Raw genomic sequence first — 10,774 nt, 5'->3', positions numbered from 1 at the left:
ATTCCTATATTTTGTTTTATTTAACTTAGTCTTTAAGGTTACCTCAAGGCTCGTGGTGCCAAAAAAATCTTCGAGGGAAAATGGTAAATATCCCCAATTTTCCCTCCTAGACATTCTAACCTCAATTATATCTCCAAATATTTATTTCCGTAACCCGATAGCCCCATAAAACGTCTAATACCCGAAATTCCCCTCGACTCGCCCCGAGTCAGATTTTCGACCCCATTGTGACTTTCTAGCTAACCGGTCCCTAGGACTGTCTCAGATCGTGCAACACAGATATATCACAATTATTCAAATTTATCACATTTATGCCCTCATCGGGCTAAAATTACAAACATTCCCCTAATATCCAAACAGGGCCCACCTGCATATTTAATTCAACTAAACATGCATCTTTAATCACATACTCATGAAAATTCACATATAATAATAATAAACCACTTATTGCCCTCCAGGCACGCTAATCAAGGCCCTAAGCCTAATTAGCAAATTTGGGTCGCTACAACTATCCCCTCCTTACAGAAATTTCGTCCTCGAAATTACCTGAACTACTAGGGATATCGCTCCTGTATTTCAGACTCAAGTTCCACGTCGCCTCGTCAACCTTGCTGTTCCTCCACAACACTTTCACCAAGGTGATGGTCTTGCTCCGCAAGACTTTATCCTTCCGGTCAAGAATTTGAACTGGCTTCTCCTCATAAGAAAAATCTTGATCCTACTCCAAATTCTCATAACTCAGAACATGCATCGAATCTGACACATACTTCCAGAGCATGGACATGTGAAACACATCATGAACCCCTGATAAGGCTGGAGGCATCGCCAATCTATAAGCTACCTCTCCAACTCGTTCCAGAATCTCGAAGTGGCCAACAAACCTAGGGCTCAACTTGCCCCGAACACCAAACTGTTTCACTCCTCTCAAAGGTGAAACTGTAAGGAACATATGGTCACTAACCTAAAATTCCACGCCCCTGCGTTTCAGGTCCGAGTAACTCTTCTGGCGGCTCTAGGAGGTGAGCATTCGAGCTCTAATCTTCTCCACTGCCTCATTGGTCCTCTGAACCATCTCAGGACCTAAGTGCCTTCTCTGACCCGTCTCATCGTAATGAATAGGTGATCTGCACTTTCTCCCATAAAGCATCTCATACGGAGCCACTCCGATAGTTGCCGGATAACTATTGTTGTACGAGAACTCAATCAAAGGGTGATACTTACTCCAAGATCCCCAAAATATAGCACACAGGCTCGTAGCATGTCCTCCAATATCTAAATCGTCCTCTCAGACTGTCCATCTGTTTGAGGATGATAAGCAGTACTAAACCGCAACTGCGTGCCCATAGCCTTCTGCAGACTCTCCCAAAACTTGTAGGTGAAGGTGGGGTCTCTGTCGGATACTATCAACCTCGGAGCCCCATGAAGTCGAACAATTTCCTTCACATATAACTCAGCATACTGCTCCACAGTATAAGTCATCCTGACAGGTAAAAAGTGGGTGGACTTGGTATATCTATCCACAATCACCCACACCGAATCATGCAGTCCCACGGTCTTCGACAAACCCACCACGAATTCCATGGTAATGTCTTCCAACTTCCACTCTGGAATCCCTAGAGGCTGCAGCAACCCTGCTGGCCTCTGATGTTCAGCCTTGATCTACTGACAAGTTAAGCACTTGGCCACATAATCCACCACATCCCTTTTCATGCCCGACCACCAATACAAAGCTCTCAGATCCTGGTACATCTTCATCATACCTTGATGTAAGGAGTAGGGAGTGGTATGCAGTTCATCTAAGATCTCCTGCCAGATATCAGAATCTATCGGAACACAGATTCTACCCTTGTACTTTAGTAACCCTGTCTCTAAGATAGAGAATGTAACGCCCTGGTTACCCTAGAACAGTTACGGTGAACAGTGAACCAAAAATTGACCCGCTACCCGAGTCCTTTGGTTAAAAACGTGATCTAAGTGTTATTATCAGGTTAAGGTGAAAAACCAATAAAAAGGAAATGATATATTTCATTAAGTATATAAACTGCTCATGAGCCATTCAAAACATTTACAAGTTGTTTATAGTACAAAATGGTCGCTACTGGTTTAAATTTACAATCCCTGCCGACCTAAGCGGCAAAAATAGGGTAAACCCCCTAGTCCCTCTGAGAACTCCTTGGCCGTTGTGGTCAAGCGGCCGCATACGTACACAACACCACCTAAGCTCTCCACTCAAGGTTGGGTGAGCTTCTCTTTCCCTTTACCTGCACCACATACCACCCATGTGCCAAGGCCTAGCAAGAAAACACAATATAACATGATATAATATCAACAATGATCGTAATAGTTATTCAAGACTTTCAGTTCAAACGAATAGGTGACAGTTGCAAAAGTCACAATTATGGGGACAACTCCCTTTAACCATGTGACGATAAGATCACCAGGGCTAAATAGATAAGTGAACATTTCACTAGCTTTAACAGGATAGGTGCATGGTGATTAGTCACCAACATAACCTTCCTCATGACGCTAGGGTCATATCTATGGAACATCATTCCCTAGCCACGTGACAAGCAGTCACGTGGGCCTTATGCCCTGGCTCTCAGTAACTAGTCTTAGACTACCCAAGCGCCTATAAGTTCATCGACCTTAGGGTTGGTCCAGCGTTAATGCCATAGAGCCATTCAATATTGATATCTATTAGATCTAATCTTTATTTGGCCCTGCATTTAGAATGCTTATGCCGTTTCTGACCTCTAGGCCAGTGTCCCTGACTAGTCAGTGTCATATACAAGTAATCAACATTCACTAGCATTTAACATGCAATCCACGTCCACATATATTAATCAACATGCCTCAATAACAATCACGCATGTCTTATACATATACAGGGTGCAACTGTATTCATACACTGTTTTCTTACCTCTGGTTCGAGTGAAAATTAATATAAGAACGACCCTTGAGAACGATCAATCTTTTAATTCCTTGACGGTCACCTGGTCATAACCAAAATATAGGATTCATCAATAAAAATGATAACAAAGGGTTCCCAAACCAAAACCTAGCCTCCGAGACATCAAATCCTACTAAACCGGGTAGTAGGATCGATCATGAGGCCTAAGGCTTGAATTCCCAAGCTAAAAACCCATTTCTAGCCAAAAATGCCCTTATGGGCCACGGCTCACCCCTCTGACAGAGGCATTTCCACCCCAGAAACCAACATAGGTCGCGGCTCACCATAGCCATGCCGCGGCCCTTTACCCAAACCAGCAAGCACCAGCTTGTCTTCCCCTGCGTTTTCCCTTGAAACCAAACCTTCAAACTGGTACCAAACCTCATCCAAACACTCAATCCAACCCCTAAACATCATCTATATCAAACACTCATCAAAACCCAAGTTAAACACCAATCCAAACTTCCATTAATCCAAACTATCCTCAACAAAATCATAGGCTGAAAACTGAAAGAAAACAGAGTAAAACCAGAAAACTTATGGCTGAAACTCACCTCAAACTTGAGATTAAATCCCCTTCAATGGCTGAACCAACTCTATAAACTCAACCCCTTGATTTCCTAGCTTGATTCCTCACTTTGAGCTCAAAAACTCCAAAGGTGAAATGAGAGGGAATGATGTACGGGAAGGAGAAGTAAAGGCTCTGTTTTGTTCTGTTTTTCTATAGCCAACTAAAGTTTCATATACATCCAAACCAAATGACCTAAATGCCCCTAGGTCACTTAAGGTTTCTAAAGTCATCCCAAGGGTAAAATTGGTATTTTCCACCTATCTCGTTAATCATAATTAACGCTCTCCAATTCCCGCTATTCTCGATAATCTCAAACACCAATAATTCATATCCCATTATCCTATAATTCCCGGTAACGCTCTAATCATTAAAAACACCCTGAGACTCAACCCGATCCCCGAGCTTAATCCTGTTATGACCAAACCGATAAATTATATTTAAAGATCGTCTCATGCCAAATAACTCGAACCAATCCACATTATAATGTGGCCTCACAATATATCATTGACATGCAGACAAATATACAATTATGCCCTCAATGGGTAAAATTACCAAAAACACCCCTGTAAACAAATGTGGACCTACATGCATGCATTTAACATCATATTATAATATAATTCTCATAAACAAGCATAAATTCATTTAATGGCATAATTAAACAGTTATGGCCCTCCCCGCCTACAAATCTAGCCATTAAACCATATTAGGAATTCTGGGGCATTACAGAGAAGTCCTTAGCCGCTTCGACTAAGACATTCTCCCTATAACCCCTCATCTGGGAAGCCTTCCCCTGCACCTCCTTAATCCTCTCAAGGAATGTAGACTGAAAAGTGACGTTGGCTAACCGACCAACCACCAACTCTATACCCGCACTAGTCATCTCCTCCGCTAGCTTATTAGATATCTGTCTCTAACTGAACAGCTGTCCTTGGCCTTTCTGACTCAATGCATCAGCCACTACATTAGCCTTCCCAGGATGGTATAGGATGTAACAATCATAATCGTTAACCAACTCTAGCCACCGCCTCTGGCGCATATTGAAATCCTTCTGAGTAAAAAAGTACTTCAAACTCTTATGGTCGGTGTATATCTCGCACTTCTCACCATACATATAATGTCTCCAAATCTTAAGTGTGAATACCACCGTTACCAATTCTAGATCATGCATGGGATATCTGTGTTCATACTCCTTTAACTGTCTTGATGCGTAGGCTATCACCTTCCCAGATTGCATTAGCACACACCCTAAACCCTGTCTGGAGGCATCACAATAAACCACGAACTTCTCATTGTCTATCGGCAAACTCAACATTGGCATGGGGATCAGTCACCGCTTCAATTCTTTGAAACTGTTCTCACATCTGTCTCTCCAAACATATTTTGTCTTCTTCTTTGTCAATTCTGTCAATGGTGTAGCTATTCTTGAGAATACCTCAACAAACCACTGATAATCTCCGGCCAATCCTAGAAAACTCCTTACATCAGGAGCATTGCTTTGTCTAGGCCAATCTCTCACTGCTTCAATCTTACTTGGGTCAACCAGAATCCCCTCCTTACTAATGATATGGCCCAGAAAAGTAACTTGCAATAACCATAACTCACACTTGCTAAACTTACCATATAACCTATGCTCCCTTAGCTGCTGCAACACCAAACGTAGATGCTGCTCATGCTCTGCCTCTGACTGAGAGTACACCAGAATGTCATCGATGAACACAATCACAAACTTGTCTAAATAGTCCTTGAAAACCCTATTCATCATGTCCATAAAAACTACTGGGACATAACCAGAAATTCGTAGTGTCCATACCTCGTTCAGAAAACTGTCTTTGGTATGTCCTCCTCTTTAATCCTTAACTGATGGTAACCTGATCGGAGATCAATCTTGGAAAACACTGTTCTTCCCTGTAACTAATCAAATAAATCGTCTATCCTAGGCAGTGGATGCTTGTTCTTAATGGTTAATTTGTTTTGCTCTCTGTAGTCAATACACATCCTAAGAGATCCATCCTTCTTCTTGACAAACAACACTGGAGCACCTCATGGCGAGAAACTAGGTCTGATGAACCCCAAATCAAGTAACTCCTTCAACTCTGCCGGAGCCAATCTATATGGTGTCCTAGATACTGGCTCCGCCCTTGGTACCAACTCTGTAATAAAATCAATCTCCCGCTGCGACAGCAGCCCTGGCAGATCTGCTGGAAATAAATTTGGAAACTCACATACAAATCTGGTCTCCCCCGATCCAACCGACACAACCCTAGAGGTATCCACAACATTCGCTAGGAATCCTATGCAAACTCCATGCATCAAGTCTCTAGCCTTCAGTGCTGAAATCCTAGGTACTCGCGGTCCACTTGCTGTTCCCACAAATACAAAGGGTACCTCTCCTTCTAGTTCAAAAGTTACCATCCTGCGCTTGAAGTCAATTGTCGCCCCATACTTCAATAACCAATCCATTCGTAAGATCATATCAAAATCATCCATCGCAAGCTCAATCAGACCATTAGACAACTCCCTACCATCTATCTCTACTGGTAAAGCTCTAATCCATCTCTTGGAGACAACCAGTTCCCCAGTCGACAACAAAGTCTGAAAACCCCTAGCATACAGAATAGTAGGTCTACCCAACTGATCTATCACTGTAGCAGACACAAATGAATGAGTAGCTCCCGAATCAAACAATGCAGTATAAGAAGAACCAGCACTAGAAATCTCACCTATCACAACTGAGGGGCTAGCCTCCGCCTCAGTCTGAGTCAAGGTAAACACCTTGGCAGGAGCGAGACTATCGCTCTCCTTTGGCTCATGTTTCTTGGCTTGTGGGCATTCCTTCTTCAGATGATTGGCACTCCCACAGAAAAAGCAGGCCCTAATCCTACACTCACCTTGATGTCGTCGTCTGTACTGGGAACACACTGGAAAACTCCCCCAATTGTCACTACCGCACTGACGGCCACTAGAAGCATGTGCCATTTTATTCGAGCTAGGAGGAACAAAAGAATCTAGGGCCTTTCTTTTCTACTCGCTGGAGCCACTACCCCGACTGGATCCAATAAAAGGAGGCACCGTCCTCCTGGCATCGTGCCTAACAGTGCTCTCTCTCCAAATCTGGTCCTCGGCCCCCTCAGCTGTAAGGGCCTTGTCTACAACCTGAGCATAGGTAGTAGTCTCTAGATGAAAAGTGATCTTAACATCACAGGCGATCATAACGTTCAACCCCCGTACAAACCTGTCTCTTCTTGCTGCATCTATCGGCATAGATCTGGCACAAACTTCGCCAATCAGTCAAATTTCAGAGTATAATTTGTCACAGTTAATTGATTCGAATTCTAGTTGATAAACTACATCCCACCAGATGCGGGCATCCTCTTTGAACATGTAGCTAGCATAAGCTACCCTCTCATTCCCTTCAACCTTCATAAAATCGAGAATAGAGGAAGTCATATTAATCCACTTCTCTGCCCGCAGTGGGTCTGGTCCACACTTAAAGGTGGGGGGATGTTGCTTTCTGAACCTCTCATATAAAGGTTCCCACCTGTTCTCCACAACAAATTGTACCGGCATTGGCATCATAATCTGCTGCACTGGCAACATAGTGACCTGTGGAGGGGCCTGTTGCCTCAACTGCCGAAGTTCTTCCTCTGTTCGTTGCAATCTTGCTTCCATTTCGGTAAACATCTGTTGCCAATTCTTTGGGGCAGTGGAGGGTCCTGACCCTGGTTATCATCCTCGACCCTACTGCCGCGGAGTCTATGAAACCATAAAACTAGGCTCGCTCTGATACCATGTTGTAATGCCCTACTTCCTTATAGTCATTACTAAGTGAGTTTAAAACGTGTAATTAACTCACTAATCGAGGTTTTAAGGCAAAAGTGTAATTAAACCATAAACAAAGTCATAAACTTTAAAAACAAACCATTTATTGAAAATCATAAAGCGTTTAACATTTGGGATTCCAAATGATCTTTTAGAAATATTTACAACTAAAAAATATAACTAAAGTTGGCTAAATGAAAAAATCTAGGTTTAGTACAACCATCTCCCAAAATACCCCTGGCCGTGGCAGCCAGGCAGACCAAACATGTATGTGCCACTTCATGCTCTCTGTACTCATGGTTGGTCGACTTTCCCCTTGCCCTTACCTACACGATAGAGCACCCGTGAGTCGAAGAACAACAAGAAAACCCTCACAAGCAGATAACATATGCATATCAACACTTAGCATATAAACAAGCCATCAACAGGCTATACACATAAGGCCATGCCGTCCCAGGCACTTTACCAGGCCCTGGGTTCACGGTCCACACCGTAAGGATATCCCATGTATCCTTTAGGGTCTCGCCCTGGCAACTCGCACTCCGCGTGCTAAATGCTGCTCCCGACCCCTTGCTGCACTCCATGTTCTTAACGCCGTTCTCGGCCCCTCACCGCTCCCAGCCTTGCCGCTCTCGGCCTTCGCCGTTCCCGGCCCTCGCCGTTCCAAGCTCTTACCATTCATTCACATATATGCACACATAGCACAATAAAGAAAATACTTAACACAAATAAACTCAATCAAAGGGCTACGCCCGGCAACACAATCATATCGGGTCGTTCCCAGCACACAAGCTCTACGAGTACAATAGTTTTCTTACCTGTATCCTGAGCTTTCCAAGCACCGATGTCCCGAGCACAGCCCCCTAGTCCGAGCCTCGCTAAAATCCTAGTCACAATGCACCAACAATATCAATCCATCAAGTTCTAATCCATTGAACAACTTTTGGTCACAATTCTCATCTCCGGGACCTTGAATTCTATCAATCCGGGTGATAAAATCCATCCCGAGCCTTATCCTATGACTTCCCAAGCCTAAACACACTTTAAAGCCCAAAAATGCACTAAGAGTCGCGACCCCATGAGGCCATGTCACGGCCTGCCCCCAAACCCGAGAGCAGCCCCGAAACAGGGTAGGCGCATCACGGCCCTAGCTAGGGCATGTCGCGGCTCGCCCATCTTCCAAGCCACCATTCTGCTTCAGAGGGTCGCGGCTCAGCAAGAACAATGCCGTGGGCCGACCCTTCGAACACAGAAAAATCCTCCATTTTTTCCATGAAAACCAATCCAATTAATCCCAAAATCAACCCAATAGCTCAAGCTAATTATCACAGAGGTTATACCATGGATTCAGCAACAAAACCTAACAAGAATTCAAACTCAAAACTTCATCGAACTCAAAGATGGTTCTTCACCCAACACACATGCAAACTCTAAGAAAAACCAGCAGCTACTCAATATAATTCACTGAGATTAAAGCTTACCTTAAGCTGAATTAAATCCTTGGACTTGTTCCCTATGCTCTGAGCCTCTAGCTCCCAAAATCCCAGCTGAAATTCCTTAGTCTTTGATTAGATTCACCAGGGTTTCCCAAAACATTCCAAAGGAGAGAAGAAAACTTCAAGAGAGAGAAAAGGAAAGAGTCGGTTTAGAGAATTCTGAGTGATTCCTATATTTTGTTTTATTTAACTTAGTCTCTAAGGTTACCTCAAGGCTCGGGGTGCCAAAAACATCCCCGAGGGAAAAATGGTAAATTTCCCCAATTTTTCCTCCTAGACATTCTAACCTCAAATATATCTCCAAATTTTATTTTCCATAACCCGATAACCCCATAAAACGTCTAATACCCGAAACTTCCCTCGACTCGCCCTGAGTCAAATTTTTGACCCCGTTGTGGCTTTCTAGCTAACCGGTCCCTATGACTATCTCAGATCGTGCAACACAGATATATCATAATTATTCACATTTATGCCCTCATCGAGCTAAAATTACAAACATGCCCCTAATATCCAAACGGGCCCACATGCATATTTAATTCAACTAAACATGCGTCTCTAATCACATACTCATGAAAATTCACATATAATAATAATAAACCACTTATTGCCCTCCTGGCATGCTAATCAAGGCCCTAAGCCTTATTAGCAAATTTGGGTGGCTACACCCGTAAAAAAAAAAAGGCTAGTAAGACCTCCTCTATGAGGTAAACAGGATATCAGATCCTTGAATAATGTTGGCACGTTTGCCCTTTGAGTTACGTGATATCCTTAGCAACTCCTTCGTTGCGTCGCATTCTACAGGCTAGAAATCTTTTCTTTTCATTCATCATACAAGCGCATGTGTCACAGTTCACATCAAAACATAGAAATTACTAATTCCATAGCACTTGACTTATCATAACATATCAAAACATAGAATTTACACTTGACTTATCATGACATATCATAACATAGAATTTACACATTCCATAACACTTTATTTCTTGCAACGTAACAACTCATACCTTTCATAGCACAATACAATGAAAATTCTATCTAACTTCCTTACCTCAGGTCCAACCAAAGTATTGTGCGAATACGGCACAACGAGCCTATAATCATGCATACCAATCACACATGCCCAACATACATACCCCACGTGTGCATGGGTAATGCACACAAGACACAAGTTGCACTACAATTATAAACATAATGCTAATTCTTCTACAATTACAAAATGAAAATCATATGTTTGAATAATAGGCGTATGTTTGAACGTAAAAATACACTTGCATGTAACATGCATATGTGGGAGCGTTCTTAAAATTTAACGTTCAAAGTCGATAATTTCTACATGCTCATTTCATTGCCTTTTCTTAAAAATTTAGTAAGCATAAATAATTTACCAATTAATTATTACTTCATCATTTCTTTCAACCACGTATTTGTCATTCAAAAATTTATTACAAAAATTTAATTTACTAAAATAATCCATTAGCTTTTAAGTTCTCATAAAATAATAATTTCATTTATTATCAAACAACAATTAAAAGAATGTGACAAAATTTGTAGTTACTTATAATTACTAAATGAATTTCCCGATCACCTTTAGAAAAATAATTTTGGTTATAAAAAAATGCATAATTATAAATGAGAAAATACATATTTAAAGTGTGGAAAAATCACGTTTAACTTATAAAAGATCTAAGACTTAATTCATTTGAGCATATGTTTTACTTATCTTATTTAAAAGACATTTTCTCTTAATAAACCAAAAATTTCAGCAAGAATTTTATTTAATTAAAATCATATAATTGAATTAAAACAAAATTTTCTTTCATAAAATAAATGAAAACAAAAACTGCATGTTCTTATTTTGAATAAAAGCTTATTATCATGTGAAATAAAATGCCTCTTGCATATATAAAATCAAAACATCATTTTGAGGCTTCTCTTCTG

This window comes from Humulus lupulus, chromosome X, assembly GCF_963169125.1.
Source record: "Humulus lupulus chromosome X, drHumLupu1.1, whole genome shotgun sequence".
In the NCBI taxonomy this organism is placed as follows: domain Eukaryota; kingdom Viridiplantae; phylum Streptophyta; class Magnoliopsida; order Rosales; family Cannabaceae; genus Humulus; species Humulus lupulus.
This window is presented reverse-complemented; position numbering follows the sequence as displayed.